The following is a 24,555-nucleotide window of genomic DNA, read 5'->3' as shown; positions in this document are numbered from 1 at the left end:
TATGCAATCCTACTGTGCTATTGCTGTAGTCTATGTCGACATAATGAATCAACCAATCAAATTATGCCAGCTGGCAAAAAGTATAAACCACCACTATAAACATCAGTGAACTTGTAGTAGAAGTTTTTTTCCAACTCTGCGAGGATTCAATCCGCTGGCTGGCGATTCAAACCCAGCAGCTGACGAAAAGCCGTCAACAACAACAACAAGCGCAGCTGAGCGTGGCGGCTAAATGCTTAGCGATATAGCTCGAGCAGTAAGGGCTAATGCTTAGTTTATTTCCTTACATAATTAGTACGTACAATTATGCGCTATATTAGATAGTGATGAATGTAACTAAGTGCTTATTCCCAATTCAACATCTCATTATCCACGCTTATGTCTTACTATAAAAACAGTACACAAGCAAAACAAGTTGCACAGGTTTTTCTGAAAAAATGTTCTTGTTTTCGAATCCAAAAATCCTTTAATGGTTATCCGAGCTTTTTTTTACGCTTTGATAAGCCATTTATATTCAGCAAAATTCCTGTTTTCAGAATAAGAATGCGCTCGAGGATTTTTATCTTCCCACATTGGAATTGGTGGTCGATCCATAGTGGTCAATGATGTCCTATCGGAACGCGCTTAATTTACAAAATTGTGAATTATCTTTTGAATATTGTAAATAATCTCTTGGTATATGCGGATCTGTAAACAATTTGTGATTATTATTACAATTCAATTATACAAAAAGTACGAATATTATGGAGCATTATGGGATTTAGGTTTTGTACATCTATAATTGGAGTGTTTTTTTTTACAAAGCGCATGTGCATTATTTGTAGATGAAGAAACTGATTCCATTTTTCTTCCAATTTGGTAATGTAAAGGAGCCAAGTTCCTTTTTGTTTACGCCCTCATCTTAATTGTTGATTTTAGGTTGCCGGGAGTACAAAAAAAACAAGTTTTCTCGCCCCCCCCCCCCCAAAAAAAAACCTTTCATGTTTGTAACTCATATTATATTTTCTGAATGATGTTGACTTCATTGATACAGTCGGAACGGATTAACCTTCACTTCCAATATTATTTATTGTAAGGGATTTCCAGTTTTTGACCGCTATTAAAATTAATCTACACTACAGAAAAAAATTTTTTTTAAAAGTAAAGAAAAAATCTTCCAAAACAAGAATGCGCCCGAGGATTTTTATCTTCCCACATTGGAATTGGAGGTCGATCCATAGTGGTCAATGATGTCCTATCGGAACGCGCTTAATTTACAAAATTGTGAATTATCTTTTAAATATTGTAACTAATCTCTTGGTATATGCGGATCTGTAAACAATTTGTGATTATTATTACAATTCAATTATTCAAAAACTACGAATATTATGGCGCATTATGGGATTTAGGTTTCGTACATAAATATTTTGAGTGTTTTTTTAATGCTGCTGCTTTCTGATGTATCAAGTTATTAGTATCTTAAACCTATGATTAAGGCCAAGTAGAACCCTTAAATAAAGTTATCACAGGCGCTAGTCCAATCTGTTTAATTTATGGCGTCTGTTTTGTTTGCTTCCTGTGTCGAGGTTTGGTGATGAATTTTCTTAAAAAATGCGATGAAATGCGGTGAAAGAAAATAATTTTCACCGCGTAATTCTTACATCTTTTTGCGGTGAATACGGTGAATTACGATGAATTATTTTTTTTACTGCATTCACCGCAATCAACGCATTTCTTACAAAATTTCACTGCATTCACCGCATTTCTTACAAAAAATCACCCAGAAATCCTTGACCCGGGATTATTATAGTTATTCTGTAAACAACTGCTCATTGATAGTAATATTACTCCAAATGTCTGATATTACTACATTTATCTGACAGATTACAAAATAGCAAGTATTTACGTAATTTTGCCATGATTGTCGACAAAAAATTCAGTGTTAAAGACGAGCTTTGGCTCGCAATACTGCTGCATTAACGCAATTGCCCAGGCCAAGGACTGTCCCCAAAAATAACGGGGAAAAGAGTGTAAGGAATGTAAAATAAAAAATTACACATCTATTTCTCCGCTTAATTAAGGGTGGAAGCGTGTAATTATAAAATTGTAATTTTAAAAAGTAAAAGTGGAAGGACTTAATGAGGATTGGTCCTCATATATCTCTCTGTCAAACAATTTTATTTCTTTTGGTGCATTAACCGTTGCGCCAACTCAAACTAGCATTTGACGTTTCAATTTGGTTATAATGGTAATTGTGTAAAAGTGTAATTTTCATCAGTCCGCCCTAAATTACACTAAGAGTGTAAAAAATTGGAGAAAAGAGAGTGAATACAGTGTATTTTTTTTTAAAATTGCACTCTTACTATTTTCCCTTATAAAGATGATTGTAATACGCATTACACCTTAATCTCCACTAACTAGGGTTGAATTAAGGGTGAAACCTCGGTCCGGGTAAAAACATACTTCGAGTATGGTCTTTTCGTTTTACATTTTGGTCGAACATTGTCTTTTCATAAGTCTGTACCTAGACCTGGGATGCAAAAATACGAACATCCATAACAAATGTTTTAGTTTGATGACTACAATTGCAATCGATGCTGGACTGTCATCCACAGGAATTTGGAAACCGCAATTCGCGGAGGGTTCCATTTCATAAGTGTGGCCATATCGGCTGTGTGTTATGTCTGCTGTTTCATACAGTTCAGAAGAGGCCACGAGAGACGCACCTCACAAAACTTCATCATGACACTGGCTTTCCTTTTTCTCTGGTTCAGCTGGATCATTTTGGTTATTAGTTACGGTCTTTCCCATTATAGCAGGCTTCCTAAACAAAGTTGCTGATCGACCGCCGACATTTTCAATGCAATTATTCTTTTTTTTACAATGTTTTCAATAAAACCCGAATAATGGAGGTACAATATTGAAATTTTGTTTCCAAATAGTACAATGCCAAAAAATCAACACGTATTTAGAATTCCGAGCGGTCGTTTTTTTTTTTAATTTTCACCATAATATCAAAATTCAAGCTGAAAAAAAAACGCTTAACTATACAACACAAGAAACAAGATATTGTCAGTTTTTTCATTTCTTATCGTCAGAATTATTTTGCGAAAATTCCTATTCTGGATAGAATGTGTTTAAAGAATCCTTTCTGAAGTATTCAACGTGTTGTGCAAAAAAAATCCTTTATCAGGCTCAGTTGATTTTAAAACTGCTTCTCATGAGACCCACATGTGATCAAAACCATCTCTAATCAGACGCATGTTTGCTCAGAAATGTTACTGATTATACTTAGTTGTGGTCAAAAATGTCCCTGATTAGACTATATTTCTTTTTGAACCCCCCTGATCAGAGTTATTTGTGCTCAACACAGTCTTTATTATACTATGGCCTTTGCTGCGTCCATGCTTCAAAATTAATGGGCAAAAGTTGTGGGTGTTTGACAGAGCAGATCTTATCAACATCCATTACTAAGATTTTAGTTTCTTTTTAGTTGAGCATATAAGGGTGGCGGGATTGAATATTAGGCGGAATCTCGATTAGGCGAAACAAATTTTGTTGCCATTAGGCAACACTTTGAATTAACTTTTGTGTAAATTAGGTAAAAACCAATCCAAACCAATTTGAATATGAATATTGAAAATTCAGACTGAAATGCAACGCATATATATAAAACAGAAGAAACTAAATTTTATTTCCTGGTTTTAAGTATTTGTTTTTTCAATTCTTAATGTCAGTAAATTTTTCCAAAAAACTTTCATTCTGAATATGGTGTCTTCAAAAAATTTATTCTGAGGTTTCCAAAGTGTTGTGTGAAAATCATCCTTTAACAGGTCCAGTTGCTTGCAAAACTGCTTCCGAAAAAACCTTATGGCCGCAAAAGAAAATATTCGTGTTCGAAATTGTCCCTGATTTGACTCAGTTGTGGTCGAAAATGTTCCTGATTAAACCAGATTTCTTTCTGAACCCCTCTTTCTTAGAGTTATTTGTGCTCAAAACAGTTTACAATTACATTATCGCTTTTGCCGTGTTCGTGTCTCAAAAATTTGTGCGCTAAATGTTTTGAGTGTGCGACTTAGCAGGTGTTATTGTCACTACTATATCCGCATTATTGAAAATTTAGCTCCGTTTTCGTTGTGTACATACTGGTGACAGGATTGGATATTAGAAAAAAGTTGGCTGAGGCAAACCCATTTTGTATCCATTAGGCAAAAACTTTGCAACTAATTGCTTGTAGAAATTAGGAAGAAAAACCATTTAAAACACTTAAAGATAATCTTTTCGGCGCTACAAAGTAATTAAATGCCCATAACAAATGTCGTAAAATAATAGAAGCCTTCCAAAACACATAAAAAGCGTTTAAAAAAGAGTTTTCGGCATTCAAGTTTTTTTTCTATTCCGTGGTTATGCCAAAGTTTTTCTCGAAGTTGCACGCGACACATAGCTTTAAATTATTGAATGTGAAGCTTTTCTTAAAAAACTTTTTTCGCCGTAATTTTCAAAAAATTGTCCTCTCGGATATTATGGAGGTGTGTAAAAAATGAGAAAGCAATCATTTTCTTGTATTTTATCGGCTCAGCTTTAAAGAGTCAAGTGGATATTGAAGTACCGTCTTCAATTGTTTTAAGTTGGTTTTGCCCATTTTCCACAAAACCTTAAATGTAATTTTTCGCCTAATATCTACCAAAATTATCTTAGCCGAATCGAGCTTTCACCTAATGTTCTACGCCCCGTACTAGTGTTATTTTTCACTGTTTTGGTGCTTCCCATTGCCTTTTTTCATTAAATCAATTTGAATATATTAATTGTGGTTGAATTATTCGGTAGTTTGGTTGTAGTAGTTTCATATAGAGTCCCACGGGCAGCTGATGCATGACCATGCCCCACTAGGCATACTCGATTGGTTATACAGTCAGTTGTTTATAGGGTGTCAGATCAATTTACCCAATTCCATTTTACCCAATGTCATTATACCCAATTCCATTTTACCCAACCTGCCATTTTACCCAATGCCAACTTACCCAACTTACCCTATTGTTGAAATAACCAGAACGGCTACTCAGCCGACTATATAATTAAATGGTCCGTGGGACTTGATATGAAACTATCACAACTAAACATAGGATTATAGTGTCCAAAAAAGTATTTTTAAAACATCATTGTAATAGCTGCTGCTAATTTGTAATCGGATAATTGAACGAAAATATCGAAGAGCATTGGGTAAGTTGGCATTGGGTAAGATAGAATTGGGTAAATTGTCAAGCAACCTGTTTGTAGACATATAGATAATAAGTCCACCGGATTACTAATTGAAGATTTTAAAGATTTTAAATTGGTGTTTTGACACATGGTTAGCACACTAATTTTGTGGCTCTTTGAAATTTTATGTTATCTAAAGTTGACTCGCTTTTTAACTGACTCGCAGTATTTCAAAAGGAAACCTCGCAAAAACGAAAATCACGTGACAAAACCGTGACAAGATAAGGAATTAATTTTAAACAAACTATATGCCAACTGTACTGATATGGAAATCTTTTGGTAAGAGAATTCAAATTGGTAGCCCAGGTTGAGGTGATAGGTGCTAGTAACTGTTAACTCAAAATTTTTAATAGATATTACTTGCATATTAGTAGGTTCCATAAACTCCATATATGGCCTGCTGTTATGATTGGCTAGTCTTTTTTTCTGATGGTCAACCGGACTGGGAATATATCCGTTTTAGAGCTAGTGTTGTGACATCACTCGTGTGAATCTACTGACGAACTTCCATTTGCAATTTATTCTTATGTGTATTAGAGGATTTAACAATGTTTTTAGTGCTTTTGTTGGATCTATTCTGTCCCCCCCCCCTCAGTGTGTTTTATGCCCCCCGTTACAAATTAGATATTGTTATATAGCACGTTACTATGTACGAAAATAGCACGTGCGCCGGGGGGGGGGGGCGTAAAAATACAAGCCTACTATGCGGGGGTGGGGGGGGGGGCGAAGCAGAATAGATCCCTTTTGTTTAGGTGACGCCCTATTTCATTTACAAGTTTTCACGCCCAAATGAGCACAGAAACTTTTTCTGGGAATTCGGGTCTATCAAAAGACCGTGCCGTTTGGGAAGTTGCACTTGGCTGAAAGAGAAACATCTCCAAATGGATCTGATCTTCTTGGGGCTGAAACAGTCGTATGGATTTGTAAACAGTGCCATATTGATTGTCCTCCTGCGTCCATTCCGGGAACCCTTGGTCCAGGTCTGCAAACAGTTTCTGGATCTTTTCCGTTCGTGATAATACGGAGGGGGGGGGGGGGGGATAATAAGCACCCACTGAATTCCCGTCCATGAATTTCTTTATGATCTTGTTGAGATCAAAGTTTTTTAGTTGACAGATTTGCTATGATCAGAGAAAAATTGGTAATTGGAAAAATTTGGGGACAAAGAAAGATGTTGCTATTGTGCATTTGATAAATTTCCTTTTTCACAACCTTTTACATAAAAGCGCAAATACAAATTGTATAAATAATCTAAATAATAATTGGTATTTGATAGGGGCATTCGTTTGACTTGGAAAAATATATCTGCCTAAGCATCTCAGCACTAATCAATAATAGTTTTAGGTTTCAGATATAACGTCGAACTTTAAAGGTAATAAGTCTTCCGAACATTAATTTTACAAGAGAATTTACTTATCAAAACGAACTATGAATATTCTTTAAACAATTTTGGGAGACTTTAACACACGCTAAAAATCGACAACTTTTAAAACTATATTCATATCAAAAACTTCCTCAACTTTAATCTTTATTTCGGTTAATGTGAAATTTTTCGATCAATAAGTTATCCGTTCTCAAGCAAAGCCTTCAAAAAACCTTCAAAAAAAGTGTGAAATTATTAAACAAAGTATATGTAAACAAAATCTTGAAAGCAGTTTGTCGGCATTTTTTAAAAATTATTTCACCCTTAATCAGGGAAGATAATAATAATAATTTTGGTTCCTGCGTAATCGCAGCGGAACAGAATAAGGCTTCTGCGGCCTGTTCTCAGCTGCTTTTTTCTTAATATCCTTATAAGAGAACAAGAAATGTATAATCATAATACTGAAGTTTTGATGTAAAAACCGTAATCTTGTGTTTTCATATAAATTCTTTAGCCAAAGATTTGAAAAAAATTTTTTGATGCAAATAATTATCAGTGTCCAAGGAAAACTTGAAAACAAAACAACGAAAAACACTTCATGAGGATTATATAGCTGGTTTAAAATGCCTCGTCTCTAGTTTTTTTATGACTGGTCACAGCTACTCTGCTACTTATGACAATTAAATATTGATATCACCCAGCGTCATTTATCGATTCAAAATTTTTATAGATAAATAAATACGTTTTTACATTTTGCTCTTTTAGCTGTAAATTCACTCTTTTAATACCGTTGTATAAAATTTTCTTGGGAATCTTTTTCCATCATCTTGCGTTTAATGTTGAGGCTATCAGTCTTAGTTCATGTTTGCCTGCAATCTTTTTTCAATTTGAGACGTGACGTCAAATTCAAATTTTGATTATCTGATTACATTTTGCCACAAAAACACGCAATTTCTAATTGGACTTAAATAATTGAAGATTAAAAAATTTGTTTTTCTTAATGTAGACTAGATTAATCGGATAATGAAGCAAATGGGAGGCGAATATGTTCGCATTGAGACTTGTTTTTCGTTATGAATCGTAAGTTAAATTTAAATATGTGTTTTTGCACTTTAGCGATAGTACTTTACAAGTGGTTAGAGAAACAAAATTATAGGTTATTTACCTTTCATTTTGTTTTCATTACGAGTTACGATTACCAATAATTTAATGATCACGAACAATTTTTGATATAAAACACAGATACAGTCAAATGCTATTCACGAATAAATAAATTAAAAAACACAGTGGAAAGAAACATTTTTATTACTGTTTGAGATCAATCCCGTACCGAACGCCAAGTCAATATCAGTACTGGGCAAGTCGAATTCCGAGTCTAGGTATCAGTACTGACTCAGAGCTATGATCATAGCTCATTTAAGACTTGTCAGAATTGGCCAAGACTTGACAAGTTTTAATCCAAGGCTTGGGCAAGACTTGGCAAGTCTTACTCCAAATCAGAAAAAAATTTGTTGGCAAAATTCATTTCCGATTGATAGAAAAGAACCCGTTTTTTGCGACAGTTAACGCTGAGTGCTGACTATTTATGATCTAGTGGTGGCTTTATTGGCAGGAGATCTTTTCATGTGCAGAAACGTACACAAAAGTAAAAACTAACGTTTATTGATTGATTTGACAACAGATAAAAAATGGGTATGCGGTATCCTTGTCCTCAAACAAATTTTTTTTCTCCTACGGAAGCTCTGCTCCAGCACCACTAAAACCAATTAAGAAATTGTACTTTTTAATTTCTTTCACATTTGGATTTTTTTCAATTGTTCAGCAAACTCTTTTTGCTTCGTTAGTTTGTGAAAATGCCAGTCTTTGAAATCTCCTTCAATTCAATGACATTTGTTTTCGTTGTTGATTTTGATTTGCTCGATGCTCGATGCAGATAAGGCCACAAGATATTGATTGCATGCAGGTATATGGAGATTTCTCGCAATAAACTTTTTCGGCCACTGAAACAACGTTTCTATTGGCCTCGTTTTGAAGCCGATTCCTTCTGTTTTTTGTTTTTCTGTGTTCTTAGCGCTCTTGAATAGATTGGACGTTAGTTTGTGTTTAGTGATTTTGAAGAGAAATGAATTCACTATTTGGTAATTTTTGTTTTTTCTACAATTTCTGCAAAATAACGCTTGAAACGTTTTTTTGGCAATTTAAGGGGTTACTAGCTTGACATTGAAAATAATTTTATTTTTTTTCTAATCATCTGAGTACTGCCTAAGAGAATATTCAGTTTTCTGACACTACGCGAAATTTCAATGACTATAGAAGTTCAAAACATCAAAGCAAACATATATGTGATTTCAACATTACAAAATTTAGTCAAAAGCTGTAAGAATTTTTTTGCTTTTGTTGGGTTATGGAGTGTCGCAAGCGTGATAAAAAGCGTTTTCAACTAAGAAGAAAAATTAATGTCTCAAAAAAAGAGGAAAACAAAAACGATATTTAACAGTAGAACTTAAAGATTTAAAGGAGAGATCTGATTACCAGATCAAGATGGCGATTTGATTTCGGGGATGAAAAAGGCTAAAAAAAATCAGCTGGAAATATATTTCCATTATCAGTGCGGAAATTCAAGATACAAAACTAATCTTACCATGACTTACAGTGGGGATCACAAGGGTTACCCAATAAAGTGTCCTTTTGCAAATTTTCTGGAAATCAGTCGCACTGGAGACCATAAATAGTATGCCTTTACACTTTTCTAAGAATTCGTTTCCATTTCCGCTGGTATCATAATCATTCAATTCACGCTGGAAAATCTTTATATACATTCCAGCTGAGTGCTAAGCCTTGTCTGTTAAGTTTGAACTAATAGCCCGTCCTTGTTTTTTTTTTATATCACCAGACTAGTCTGCACCACTTTCCCCAACTAAATCATAACTAGCCTCTTTTAAGGAAGTAAGTTTTCTACCTTTTGAACCTTGAAGATAGTGCAGAAGTCCTCTCCGCATAACCCTTTTTGACAGGTAGGTGCAATCACGTGTCAGGACAATATGTAGACTGTAAACGTGATGCCTGGATTTTTTTCATTTGGCCAGACACAGGAGTGAACCAAATTTGGTCCATTTCTTTGTCTTTCTTCTGTGCTGTCTGAAATTTCAAATACAAGTAAGCTAGAGTGCTTGACGGTTTGATTTGATCCATTTGAAACCGCTCAAAAATTGTCTTTGCGCAGCGTGCTTGGCCAACAGTGACCTTGCCCTTTTCTGTTCTGATTCTTAGATTAGACACCAGTTTAGTCTAGCCCTGACTTCCGAGTGGAATGTTGCCTCAAGTGCTTTTCTGACATCGGAGATCACTGTCGTGTTTGTTGATGCTACTATGATTTCTTCAACCCAGATAGAGATAAAGACGTTAACCTTTTCTCTATTCTCGCGAACAAGCAGTAATCTTTCCTGCTTCTGGTTAACACATGTCTCAGTAGGAAGTTTGCGAGGATTTCATGACGATTGTTAGCAGCCCATTTCAAATCATAGATGTTTTTATTCAGTCAACCTACTTACTTCTTTTCATTTGATCTTTGTTTTGCAAACTCCTTTGACTGTTCTTCTTCTTTTTTCTTTATCGGTGAGTGAAGGAGACCCACCTTGACATCAAACTGTTGCATCACGTAGCCCAATGTCGCTGAAAGCTGAAGTAGAATGCTAAATCTGTCTGGCTTGCAGGTAGAGGCAAAAGTCTCAAAGTGGTCCATTCAATTTCCACTTCGTGCTTTATATTTGTCGCGTTGACCACTTGGTCCCGATTTCTTTTTGTAGATCCATTTGCCTGGTATTGCGTCCCTATCTGTGGGAGTTCTCACTAGGTTCCAGTTTTGGTTGTCTTGGAGTGCATTGATCTCTCGTTCTTGATTGACCGGTGCCACTGATCCAAATCTTCACTTTTCGTGGCTTTGCAGACAGTTTTAGTTTCCACATAGTCACTTTCAGTCGCGACAAGATGGGTCATGACTTCTCCAAAAAATAGCAGAACTTTCCTTGCTCTTTTCCCCCATGGGCTCTAACCTGTCCGCTTGCTCCAGTTTCTATTCTGTTAAGCTAACTGTCTCTGACAAAGTAGAAATTTAATTTCTCGAAAATGAGCGAATATCAAAAATGATTTTTTGCAGTAATGCTTAGGGATTTACAGGAGAAATGTGATTAATAGGTCAAGGTGGTGATTTCGTTTGAGGATCAAAAAAGGTTAAAAAAATCAGCATCAGCTGTATATATACTCATTATCAGTGCGAGAACGTCAAGATACAAAACTAATCTTAGCACCACGATTCACAGTTGGCGTTGCAAGGGTTACGCAATATGGTTTCCTTCAACCAAGGGATACCATGAACAGTATGAAATTAAACTCTTCTAAAATTTCGGTCACCTTTGAGGTGGTATCATAATCATTCAATGCATGCTGGGAAGATTTGACATCAAATAATCTTACTCTAATAATATTTATCTTGATTCATCAGTTTAAACCGAATATTGATTTCAAGCACTTTCCATTGTCGATTCATTTATAAATTTTGTGACTTGAATTAGTCTGCCCTTGTATTATCTTTATGGTATTTTAAGTTTTCTTCCTAATAACTCTAACTAAGTTTAAGACTGTAGTTCGATCGAAACTTCAACAACTACAAAAACCGACAACATGCAAACTTTTGTTCATAAAGATTGTCTAAATAATTGAGGGCAAAAAATGCTTGCTTCTATTATGCAAAACTCCATGCTAATTCAATACAATAATGTGTGGGACTGATTTAAGACAGAACACGAAACACGGGATCTTTTGATATAATCAAGTTCAATCAGATAATTTAAAACAACGAAGGAATAAATTCAGCCCCAGCACGTTTTATTGCAATGATCCTTGACCTTAAATTAAATTTAAATTGGCTCAAAACGCGATATTACACGCAGCTCTTTTAATTTCTAATAGTTTTCAATGCCAATCATTTTTCAAGGAAAAGTTTTAACTTACAATACAATACCGAATTTCAACTGCTCAAGAAAATTTAGAACACAAGACACAGTAGAAACTGATTCAAAGCTCAAGATCAATAAAATGCAGTTTGCGATGTTGACGATTTCTGTGTTGTTAATGTTCTGGTCTGGCTTTGTTGTCAGGTGTTTTTTGGGTAGTCAAAAATTCCAAAACATTGTCGTTTGGAGACAAAGTGATTTTAATTATTTGTATGGCAACCGAAAGTGGATATTATTAACATAAATTGAAGATTAATTCTCTTTTCCTCATACATTTTGTTCGGGCTGATAGTTTTCTCCTCTTGTGCAACCTCAGTTCCAACCTAATGATTTTTCATATCCATCAAAAACTTGCTTGATTTGATATCTTTTTGGCAGAAAAAAAAACGTGAAAATCCTAATATTTTTTAAAATAATTCTCTGTTAAGAAAATTGATATAAACTATTTGAAAATTAAAATAGTTAGTTGTAAAATTGAAACAGAGTGCTGACTATTTATGATCTAGTGGTGGCTTTATTGGCAGGAGATCTTTTCATGTGCAGAAACGTACACAAAAATAAAAAATGACGTTTATTGATTGATTTGACAACGGATAAAAAATGGGTATGCGGTATCCTTATCCTCAAACAAATTTTTTTTCTCCTACGGAAGCTCTGCTCCAGCACCACTAAAACCAATTAAGAAATTGTACTTTTTAATTTCTTTCACATTTGGATTTTTTTCAATTGTTCAGCAAACTCTTTTTGCTTCGTTAGTTTGTGAAAATGCCAGTCTTTGAAATCTCCTTCAATTCAATGACATTTGTTTTCGTTGTTGATTTTGATTTGCTCGATGCTCGATGCAGATAAGGCCACAAGATATTGATTGCATGCAGGTATATGGAGATTTCTCGCAATAAACTTTTTCGGCCACTGAAACAACGTTTCTATTGGCCTCGTTTTGAAGCCGATTCCTTCTGTTTTTTTTTCTGTGTTCTTAGCGCTCTTGAATAGATTGGACGTTAGTTTGTGTTTAGTTAACGGGTCTGCTGTCCGAAAGTTATGGTTTCTCTCCCAATACTGTCAAGGAAAACTTTACAACACTCAGTGTGTACCAGTGAGTTCAAATATGTCTAGAAAAGCTACTGTTGCTTTATACTACTGATGATTCATAAAAGTTAAATTGCAAAATATTTGAAAAGTTGAAAATTTTATGAGATATCTTTGTTTCAGATTCAATGAAAGCTCAACTTTGGTAGCGCCGTCGAACCTTGATGTCTTGCAATTGGATCCAAACTGGATCTTTTTTATTTGGTCCGTCCTATTACTTCTACCAAAACTATTTTAAAATTTGTGTTTAGTGATTTTGAAGAGAAATGAATTCACTATTTTGTAATTTTTGTTTTTTCTACAATTTCTGCAAAATAACGCTTTAAACGTTTTTTGGCAATTTAAGGGGTTACTAGCTTGACATTGAAAATAATTTTATTTTTTTTCTAATCATTTGAGTACTGCCTAAGAGAAGATTCAGTTTTCTGACACTACGCGACATTTCAATGACTATATAAGTTCAAAACATCAAAGCAAACATATATGTGATCTCAACATTACAAATTTAGTCAAAAACTGTAAGAATTTTTTTGCTTGTGTTGGGTTATGGATTGTCGCAAGCGTGATAAAAAGCGTTTTCAACTAAGAAGAAAAATTAATGTCTCAAAAAAAAGAGGAAAACAAAAACGATATTTAACAGTAGAACTTAAAGATTTAAAGGAGAGATCTGGTTACCAGATCAAGATGGCGATTTGATTTCGGGGATGGAAAAGGCTAAAAAAATCAGCTTGAAATATATTTCCATTATCAGTGCGAGAAACTCAAGATACAAAATTAATCTTACCATGACTTACAGTGGGGATCACAATGGTTACCCAATAAAGTGTCCTTTTGCAAATTTTCTGGATATCAGTCGCACTGGAGACCATAAATAGAATGCCTTTACACTTTTCTAAGAATTCGTTTCCATTTCCGCTGGTATCATAATCATTCAATTCACGCTGGAAAATATTTATATCAAATAATCTCCGTATAGTAATTGTTAACTAGATTTTTCAGTTTGAACCGAATATTGATTCTAAAAACTATTTTTTGATGATTTATTTAAATAAATTTTGCGACTTGAATCAATTTGCCCTTGTGATATAAATTAATTTTTGGTTGTCCTCTCCAATTGCTATTAGATGCTTTTGTTGGTTGCCGAATTCTAACAGAAATTGTTTCAGATATAAAAATTTTTGAATTGCTGCTGTCATGCCCTGATATTGTGCTTCTGATGAAGAAAAAGCAACTGTGGCTTGCTTTTTCTTAACATTCCAGCTGAGTGCTAAGCCTTGTCTGTTAAGTTTGAACTAATAGCCCGTCCTTGTTTTTTTTATATCACCAGACTAGTCTGCACCACTTTCCCCAACTAAATCATAACTAGCCTCTTTTAAGGAAGTAAGTTTTCTACCTTTTGAACCTTGAAGATAGTGCAGAAGTCCTCTCTGCATAACCATTTTTGACAGATAGGTGCAATCACGTGTCCGGACAATATGTAGACTGTAAACGTGATGCCTGGATTTTTTTGATTTGGCCAGACACAGGAGTGATCCAATTTTGATCCACTTCTTTGTCTTTGTTCTGTGCTGTCTGAAGTTTCAAATACAAGTAAGCTAGAGTGCTTGACGGTTTGATTTGATCCATTTGAAACCGCTCAAGCATTGTCTTTGCGCAGCGTTCTTGGCCAACAGTGACCTTGCCCTTTTCTGTTCTGATTCTTAGATTAGACACCAGTTTAGTCCACCCCTGACTTCCGTGTGGAATGTTTCCTCAAGTGCTTTTCTGACATCGGAGATCACTGTCGTGTCTGTTGATGCTACTATGATTTCTTCAACCCAGATAGAGATAAAGACGTTACCCTTTTCTCTATTCTCGCGAACAAGCAGTAATCTTTCCTGCTTCTGGTTAACACATGTCTCAGTAGGAAGTTTGCAAGGATTTCATGACGATTGTTAGCAGCCCATTTCAAACCATAGATGTTTTTATTCAGTCAACCTACTTACTTCTTTTCATTTGATCTTTGTTTTGCAAACTCCTTTGGCTGTTCTTCTTCTTTTTTCTTTATCGGTGAGTGAAGGAGACCCACCTTGACATCAAACTGTTGCATCACGTAGACAATATCGCTGAAAGCTGAAGTAGAATGCTAAATCTGTCTGGCTTGCAGGTAGAGGCAAAAGTCTCAAAGTGATCCATTCAATTTCCACCTCGTGCTTTGTATTTGTCGCGTTGACCACTTGGTCCCGATTTCTTTTTGTAGACCCATTTGCCTGGTATTGCGTCCCTATCTGTGGGAGGTCTCACTAGGTTCAAGTTTTGGTTGTCTTGGAGTGCATTGATCTCTCGTTCTTGATTGACCGGTGCAACTGATCCAAATCTTTACTTTTCGTGGCTTTGTAGACAGTTTTAGATTCCACATAGTCACTTTCAGTCGCGACAAGATGGGTCATGACTTCTCCAAAAAATAGCAGAACATTCCTTGCTCTTTTTCCCCCATGGGCTCTAACCTCTCCGCTTGCTCCAGTTTCTATTCTGTTAAGCTAACTGTCTCTGACAAAGTAGAAATTTAATTTCTCGAAAATGAGAGAATAACAAAAATGATTTTTTGCAGTAATACTTAGGGATTTACAGGAGAAATGTGATTAATAGGTCAAGGTGTTGATTTCGTTTGAGGATCAAAAAGGGTTTAAAAAATCAGCATCAGCTGTATATATACTCATTATCAGTGCGAGAACGTCAAGATACAAAACTAATCTTAGCACCACGATTCACAGTTGGCGTTGCAAGGGTTACGCAATATGGTTTCCTTCAACCAAGGGATACCATGAACAGTATGAAATTAAACTCTTCTAAAATTTCGGTCACCTTTGAGGTGGTATCATAATCATTCAATGCATGCTGGGAAGATTTGACATCAAATAATCTTACTCTAATAATATGTATCTTGATTCATCAGTTTAAACCGAATATTGATTTCAAGCACTTTCCATTGTCGATTCATTTATAAATTTTGTGACTTGAATTAGTCTGCCCTTGTATTATTTTTATGTTATTTTAAGTTTTCTTCCTAATAACTCTAACTAAGTTTAAGACTGTAGTTTGATCGAAACTTCAACAACTACAAAAACCGACAACGTGCAAACTTTTGTTCATAAAGATTGTCTAAATAATTGAGGGCAAAAAATGCTTGCTTCTATTATGCAAAACTCCATGCTAATTCAATACAATAATGTGTGGGACTGATTTAAGACAGAACATGAAACACGGGATCTTTTGATATAATCAAGTTCAATCAGATAATTTAAAACAACGAAGGAATAAATTCAGCCCCAGCACGTTTTATTGCAATGATCCTTGACCTTAAATTAGATATAAATTGGCTAAAAACGCGATATTACACACAGCTCTTTTAATTTCTAGTAGTTTTCAATGCCAATCATTTTTCAAGGAAAAGTTTTAACTTATAATACAATACTAAATTTCAACTGCTCAAGAAAATTTAGAACACAAGACACAGTAGAAACTGATTCAAAGCTCAAGATCAATAAAATGCAGTTTGCGATGTTGTCGATTTTTGTGTTGTTAATGTTCTGGTCTGGCTTTGTTGTCAGGTGTTTTTTGGGTAGTCAAAAATTCCAAAACATTGTCGTTTGGAGACAAAGTGATTTTAATTATTTGTATGGCAACCGAAAGTGGATATTATTAACATAAATTGAAGATTAATTCTCTTTTCCTCATACATTTTGTTCGGGCTGATAGTTTTCTCCTCTTGTGCAACCTCAGTTCCAACCTAATGATTTTTCATATCCATCAAAAACTTGCTTGATTTGATATCTCTTTGGCAGAAAAAAAACGTGAAAATCCTAATATTTTTTAAAATAATTCTCTGTTAAGAAAATTGATATAAACTATTTGAAAATTAAAATAGTTAGTTGTAAAATTGAAACAGAATTTTCAAACGTTTTGCCGAACAAAAGTAAAAAAGTTTCGAAGGCGTTTGTCAAAAAACGTTTGAAATATCTACACCAAATATTTTTTGAGTGAAAAATGTAAATCTGAAAGGTTTTGAAAATCAGACAAAAAGATGGTGAGAATTAGAATAACAGAAAATTTCTCCTAAATTTCTATTATATATAGGTGCCCTAGTCAAGACCAGATGGTTATCTTGCAAGATCTTCAAAGATTCTTGCAAAAAATGGTCATCTTGCACGATTTTGCAGGAGAATGGTTATCTTGCAAGACCTTGAAAGACGATGACTATCTTGCAAGATCTTGCAAGAAGAATGGTTATCTAGCAAGATTCTCAAATTTGCTAGTTCGTTCCGGTCGAGCTCTGCTATCATTGGTTGTTTTAGACGCATTATCTTTCTTATAGCGCAAACTATTACCCAAATAGAGTGGAATGAGTTTTCAGAGATCATTTGAAACAAAATTTATACCGGATATCTGCATTTTATTACAGCCGTTGGTATTATTACTGCCCCAGTCGACAAAGAATGGTTATCTTGCAAGATCTTGCAAGATTCTGGCAAAATCTTGCAAGACGATACATTGTCTTGCAAGATTTTCTCCCAAAATCTTGCAAGATCTTGCAAGATAACCCTTCGTCTTGCAAGAATCTTGCAAGATAACCATTCAACTTGCAAATATGCAAATAAATGGAACATGATCGACCAAGCAAGATCAAAATGAGACGCGAACACTGCTTCCCATCAATTTTTTTTTCATTGTGATACATAATTACAACCAATATAGCATCAACTTTGTTTTCTTCCGCTCAAACTAAAAATTGAATCAATTTAGAAAAAGAAAGTAAATTTTCCATAGTAGCAAAACAAAAAATTTGAAGCACGAATTAATGTAAATAAATGAGAGTAACCAGTATTAATACCAACGGCTGTAATAAAATACAGATATCTGGTATAAATTTTGTTTCAAATGATCTCTGAAAACTCATTCTACTATATTTTGGCAATAGTTTGCGCTAAATGAAAGATAATGCGTCTAAAACAGCCACTGATAGCAGAGCTCGACCGGAACTAACTTGCTAGAATCTTGCAAGATAACCAATCTTCTTGCAAGATCTTGCAAGATAACCATTCTCCTGCAAAATCGTGCAAGATAACTATTTTTTTGCAAGAATCTTGGAAGATCTTGCAAGATAGTATCTGGTCTTGACTAGGGTGGTTACTCTCATTTATTTACATTAATTTTTGCTTCAAATTTCTTGTTTTTTTACTATGGAAAACAATTTACTTTTTTTTCAAAAATGATTCAATTTTCAGTTTGAGCGGAAGAAAACAAATTGGATGCTATTTTGGTTGTAATTATGTATGACAATGTAAAAAAAATTGATGGGAAGCAATGTTCGCGTCTCATTTTGATCTTGTTCGATCATGTTCTTTTTATTTGCATATTTGCAAGATGAATGGTTATCTTGCAAGATTCTTGCAAGACAAAGGGTTATCTTGCAAGATCTTGCAAGATTTTGGAAGAAACTCTTGCAAGACGATGTATCGTCTTGCAAGATTTTGCCAGAATCTCGCAAGATTTTGCAAGATAACCATTCGTTGTCGACTGGGGTGCTGCTCGGAAGTTTTTCAAATCTCGTAAAATGTATTCAAGCGGCAAGTAAAAGTTGATGCAAGCACAACAAATTGGAAAAAATTGTGAATGATGAATTTTTGGACACATTTGTCTGCTTGATTTTTTAATTTTTTCAGGAAAATTTCGATATCTCTCAAGAAAGCTGGCAGGTTTTTTGTTTCGTTGGAAGTTTATTTTATCAAAAAATCAACAATTCGGAAGAGAACAAAATTTCCATTTCAAATAGTTTTTTCAGATATCTCACATTTTTTTCAGTTCTTTCCAAGAAGACAGATGTTAAGTGATTTTCTTATTTTACTTTTCAAAAGATAAGTAAAATACTGGAAGTCAGAGAAGAATCGAGAGAAGTCAGTGACAACTTACTCAACAAAATCCAACAAATTTTTTGAAAGATTTTCAGATCATATCAATACATCAAATTTCAAAGTCATTTGTTTTTGCCGAGAGAGTCACTTTAGGTAATCAAAGAAATCTTAAGAAAGTTCCAACAATGGGAAATTTTACAAAATGCAATTTTGGAATTTACCAAGAAGAATTTTTGCCATTGAGAAGTTATCAAAATCCGAGGTGAAGCCGAAGAACTGATTAAATTTGAGAGCGTGATAAGATCAGTGCGGTAAACTTTTCAATCAATTACATTAATTGCATAATTTTGCCTCACTGTTGCCATGATCGAGCCACGAGTTTTACACACTCATTTGTCGCTACCTTTTAAATAGTAACTGTTGTGATATAAAAAAGTGTGATATGAAGTCATTTTCATTGACAAAGCGAACATCATATCGTAAAATGGGGGTTAAAGTCTTATTTCCCTGGTCAGTTTTTCAACTGTTGATATTGCAACAAGAATTTATTAAAGCCTTATTTAGCTAGTGTTTGTTTTGTTTTTTGAATAAGGCTTGATTGTGTTTGTGAGGAAATGCGTGTTCTCACCCAAAATTGTCAATTTCAATCCATAATATTGTTTTATTAGTTGGTAATGCCCGCAATAAAACCACCCCCCCCCCCCCCGTTCTACCAGGATGCATCCAAGTTATGTGACATAGAGGTTATATGCATATCAGATACAAATACAAGTTTCTGGCAAAGCTTTAAGTTTTCTTTGAATAATTTTTTTAACCGAATTTGCTTATTAACATACCAAATGTTCCGTCGGATCCTTTTGTGGAAAAAGTAGCCCAAAAAATTTTTGTTATCCACACTGACATGTTAGTGGAAACTGCAAAATTACAATAAAATTTTCAGGAATTTGTAACGATATGCTTCCGTTACTTTCATAGTGAAATAGACCCCGATTTATATATTAGGATTTTGTACTACTAAGATTATGAGATCTATTCTGTTTCGGCCCCCCAGCTTAGTTAGCATAAATCTTTTATGACCCCCAGGCGCACGTGCTATTTTCTTACATAAGAACGTGCTATATAACAACATACAATTTGTAACTGGGGGTCATAAAAAACACTGGGGGGGGGACAGAATAGATCCAGATTATGTAGTAAGATTTTCGATCTGTTCCGTTTGTGCCCCAACCCCCCCCCCCCCCCAGCTTAGTGGGCGGATATTATTTGCACCCCCAAACGCACGTGCTATATTTTTACATAATGATTTACCATGTAATGGCACGTGCTCTGTAACGGGGGGGGGGGGGGGGTGCATAACGTAGTAAGAACGGGGGGGGGGCAAATGGAAAACATCCAGATTTTGTTTAGTGTTTGATAGCATTGAATATTATATTTAACCATTGTAAACCTCTATTGGACGCCATTAGGACAATTTGTAACTAATAGGCCTAAAGTTTTAGTAAATCTTGATACTGATGGCGCAGAAAACACAAAATGATCAATCGAACCTGGAAAAAAGCGAATCAATACGTGAAGCTCATTTGATACGTCGCAGTTTCAGAACATGATTTTTTGATAACAAAAGAGGATCTTTTCCGTTTGTGCCCCCGCATTTACAGAGCACGTGCAATTACATACATTACATACAAAAAACAATCATGTAAAAATATTGCACGTGCGTCAGGGGGGTGCAAATAATATGCGCCCAATAAGCTGGGGGCACAAACGGAGAAGATCCCAAAAAATATTTAAGGCGTTGATACGTTTAGTCCTCAAGTTTGACAGAGGCCTTCATATCCCTAGTCGATTTAGGATGTTAATCTTGCAAGAATCTTGCAAGATTATGCATAATCTTGCAAGATTTTCTAGTAGTAGTAGTAGTAGTAGTAGTAGTAGTAGTAGTAGTAGTTCAGGCTTCTGCAATGCACGGGTTGAAGCACCCTTGTTGATCGTTATAATTGAGATATTTTCGAAATGGGGTTACAGTTTTTGCACAGGCAGCAAATTCTCCAAGTGCACATGTCAATTTCGTTAAAACTTCTAAAAAAGAATTTCCAATAAATGTCGCTGATCCGATATTTTATATTTTTGTTGTCTGTAAGGTCTGTCTGTTTGTTGACAATGCTATAGAGATAGGCTGTTCTCGACCAGAAATTTTTGTCGCTTTTGAATAATCGTTTTTTCGTAAGTTTGATTTCACATTTCGCGCCTTGTCTCGTCCGATTATTGTTGTTGAAATGTATAAACTTTTCTATGGCAATGTTGTATTTATTGTTTATGAGATCACATAGTAGTAATAAGCTGTGAAGTTCAAAGTAAAAAGACAGAGGTAGAATTTTCAGTTTGATTAAACGCTCCTTATATGTGAGAGAAGAACCTACTATCCATTTCGTCGCACTTTTTTGGATTCTTTCGATGAGTACTAGATCGCATTTAGACGGATACCACACTTGGCAGGCGTAGGATATAATTGGTACAATGTAACCCGTGTATGCGTTTAATTTAACTTGAGGGAGAGTTCTGTGGTGAAGATTTCTTCTGAGGTACCAAAGTGCTTTAAGAGTTTTGGGGGCTCGTGTGCTTGCGTTTTGATGCCAAGTGAGGTTATCACAAACTTGTATTCCGAGATCTTTTTGATGAGACGAGATGTTGACAGTTTCATTTTTTATTGTAAAGAGTGACTTTTTCTTGAAACAGAGGATCTTGCATTTGTTTTTATGGAGGCGCATTTCGTTGTTATAGCACCATTCATTTAATTTCTGGAGATCAGTTTGAAGTTCATGTTTGTTATTAGAGAGCAATTTGTAATCATCTGCATAACCGTAGGTTTGACTGTATTCGATTTTCTGTGGTAAATCATTTATGTAGACGAGAAAAAGTAGTGGCCCCAGGATTGAACCTTGCGGTACGCCGCTAGTGACGTCACGAAGGCTCGACGTTGAGGTTCCAATGCGAACACGTTGTTTTCTGTCGTCACAGTAGTTGGCTATTAATCTGAGCGCTTTTCCCCCGATCCCTGATTCCGACAGTTTTGCAACAACGCGGTGGTGGGGTACTGTATCAAACGCTTTCTGGAAATCTAGGTAGAAAACGAAAAGTTCATCATGTGCAATTGAGTCGACTTCTTTGTACAGTTGGTCTAGAAAGCATAACATTTGAATAATTGCTGAACGTTGAGGCCGAAAACCAAACTGGGAATCGTGAAGTGTTCCTTTAACGTGCTCATAGAGTTTGTTGAAAATAAGTTTCTCGAAAACTTTTGAGAGGCAACATAGGCAATTAATTGGTCTATACATTTTCTTGCAAGATCTTGCAAGATTAACAATTTTTTGCAAGATTTTCTTGCAAGATTAACATCCTCTTGCAAGATCTTGCAAGATTAACAGCATATTTTGCAGATTTTTTTCGCTCCTTAACCTATCCTAAACAAAAAAAAGCGCCTAAAAAAGCCGCGGAAGTCCAATCCTATCCTATTTTAGTAACAAAAAAAACGTTCCTATCCTAGACCTAAGTCTTATGAGAAGAATCAGGAAAGCAGATGAAATTTGAATTTAAAAGAAACAACACAAAAAAATAAATACATCACATCGAAAAAACCAATCTAGCACAAGAAAACAACAGGCAGACGACTCCCTTCGCTGATCTTCTTTTCTTCTTTTTTTCATTTTTCTTTGAGTTTTTTTTTCTTAAAATGTCAAGGTTGAACTTTCTTAACTTTTTTAAACTAAATTTTGGTTTTTTTGCTGGCCGTAGGGTACTTCAAGCCCGTGAGAGCATATGCTGCGTTTTTAACAAGGTTTTTTTGGGTTTTACTCACTGAGTTGAGTATTTTGATTTTAACTGGACACGCTGCTGAGCTAAATCTATGAAGTTTTTTACAGTCGAAGCCTCAGTTAGAGAAAACATCCTTTAACAAATGGCGTCTAAATAAGGCGTCTATTACCATACCCTGTCAGCTATCAATTTTAAAAATCTCATTAATTATTATTATTGCAAAGGCTAAAAGCTGGTCCGAAAAGGGAAAGAAGTAAAGATTGGTAAATTTTTATCCTTTAGCGAAAAGGCTTCAAATTTAGTTACAGAAAGTTGTACTGCAATGACGTTGAAAATAGCTGAAATTTATTTTCATGTAGAGATTATTTTAAAAAAACGCGTTGAAAATCACAGAATTTTGCTGTTTTTTGTAATACACGTTTATAAGGACATAATATTAAACAAGAGTTAACGCCGGATATTTTTTAGCTTTGGAAGAAACTCATGTGCTACAAGATACCAAGGAGGCGGCAACCATGAGAAGAAAGGAGAGACAGCTTATCTTTCTCCCATTCAAAGCCATCACCTCAACCCTTGCTAAAACCTCCATATTCATCTTTCAATTTTCCCCCATTCAGAAATAAATTATTCGAATAACAGCCAAGTCAAATCATTACAATCAGCAAACAGACGGAGGTTGTCTGGTTTACTTTCACTCCCTATAATTTAACGCCAACTGATTTACCCCTCTAGTATTTTTCTCGATTTTCTTTCCAAAATAATTTGTTCACTTACCATTCAAAATAGGAATAGGTAGGGGTTTGGGTAAATAGAATGCCAAAACCAGAGCTATGAAGAGTTAAGTGAAAAGTTTGGGGTTTAGGGTGAAAATTTTGTGGGCAGAATTGATAGAGGGGTCCTCAATTATGATCTTTCTAATAAGGGCGCCAATTTTCCTCATTAAAATAATGGAGGACTAAACCAATGGTGAATTCTTGAACTACAATGACAGCGTGTTTTTCTCAAGGTCATCTTTGGCTTAGCGGTTGAAAAACTACTTTTTTTTTTTAAAAAAAAGAGCGGCTTCATTAAAAATTTTAAAATTAGCTGGAACGACTATAAAATTTTTGCCAGATATTTAAGAATAGTGATAGTTGATTAAATTTGATATATCTGCATATATTGATTGCGCGAGTTCAAACGCAGCAGGTAGCTAGAACGCATCCTTCATTTTTGGAATTGTTACTTACGCAGTCTGATTGGATCTTTTGGAATAATAGTATTTAATCCAGATTTAAGAATTTGACTGATTAGTTAATTGACGGCTGCTTCAGTTGTCTGATAGAGCGTTTGGTATTGCTTGAATGGCTCAAACATGAGCTCAACGATTAATATTTTAAGTGATTCTGACGAATTTATGGTTACTAGCAGACCCGGAAAAGTATCACAAGGAAATCATTTAAAGGAATAGAAGGTTTAAATAATTTAAGAATACTGACTCGCATCAACTCGGGCTCGAACCCATGCGCATCTATTGACAGACACTTGTCTTACGCCACTTGCATGTCATTTTGGCGTCTGGCGTTTCATTTGTTCAACTACTTTTTATTTTTGCCACGTTGCATGTTTAAGGAGCGCTAAGACACGTGCAGAAAAGGGCTTTTACATGATGTTTTAGCGCGACTCAAAAAGTATATAATTTGTAAGGCGGCATGTTTAAGGAGCGTTAAAAATGCGAAAATTTAGAGCCTAAACATGCTGATATAGCAATCGAGATGCAATTAATATGTAGTAGATATCAATAGATAGAGGGAAGAAAAAATATTACAACAAAAAATAAAAAGAATAAAAGAGAAGGAAAGAACAAAAAAGAGTGAAAGGAAGGAAAAGACAGACAAGAGTTGAAGATAAACGATAATTACCCATTTTTTGGGCGATGAAAACTGAAGTTGTTTTCGGCACCAACTCAAACGCCAACCCACGCCGCTCGCTTATCAGCCCTGGGTCCTATATCATACGCTTCCGATGTAACTTGCATTTGTCTTTTGCACTTTTCTACAAGAGCAAACTTTAGGTCAATGAATACTTGGCTCGCTTAATTTTGCTATGACGGGCATGCTCAAGAAGAGCAAAAATTAGCAGATTAGGAGCTCCAATATAACGACAAATC

The 24,555-nt window shown here is 35.1% G+C and overlaps 1 protein-coding gene and 1 long non-coding RNA gene across 2 annotated transcripts in view; both read left to right on the top strand.

Annotated features, from left to right (window-relative positions):
• Positions 1-24,555, top strand: part of LOC142345603 (transmembrane emp24 domain-containing protein 2-like) — a 106,045-nt gene that overhangs the window by 41,902 nt on the left and 39,588 nt on the right. The gene's annotated exons all lie outside the window — the stretch shown is intronic.
• On the top strand, positions 2,557-23,044 carry LOC142346039 (uncharacterized). The gene is made up of 3 exons (XR_012759381.1): positions 2,557-2,766; positions 5,991-6,218; positions 22,875-23,044. It is a non-coding gene; the product is annotated as an uncharacterized LOC142346039 (long non-coding RNA).

This window comes from Convolutriloba macropyga, chromosome 9, assembly GCF_964194025.1.
Source record: "Convolutriloba macropyga chromosome 9, txConMacr16.3, whole genome shotgun sequence".
Lineage (NCBI taxonomy): Eukaryota > Metazoa > Xenacoelomorpha > Acoela > Convolutidae > Convolutriloba > Convolutriloba macropyga.
This window is presented reverse-complemented; position numbering and strand designations above follow the sequence as displayed.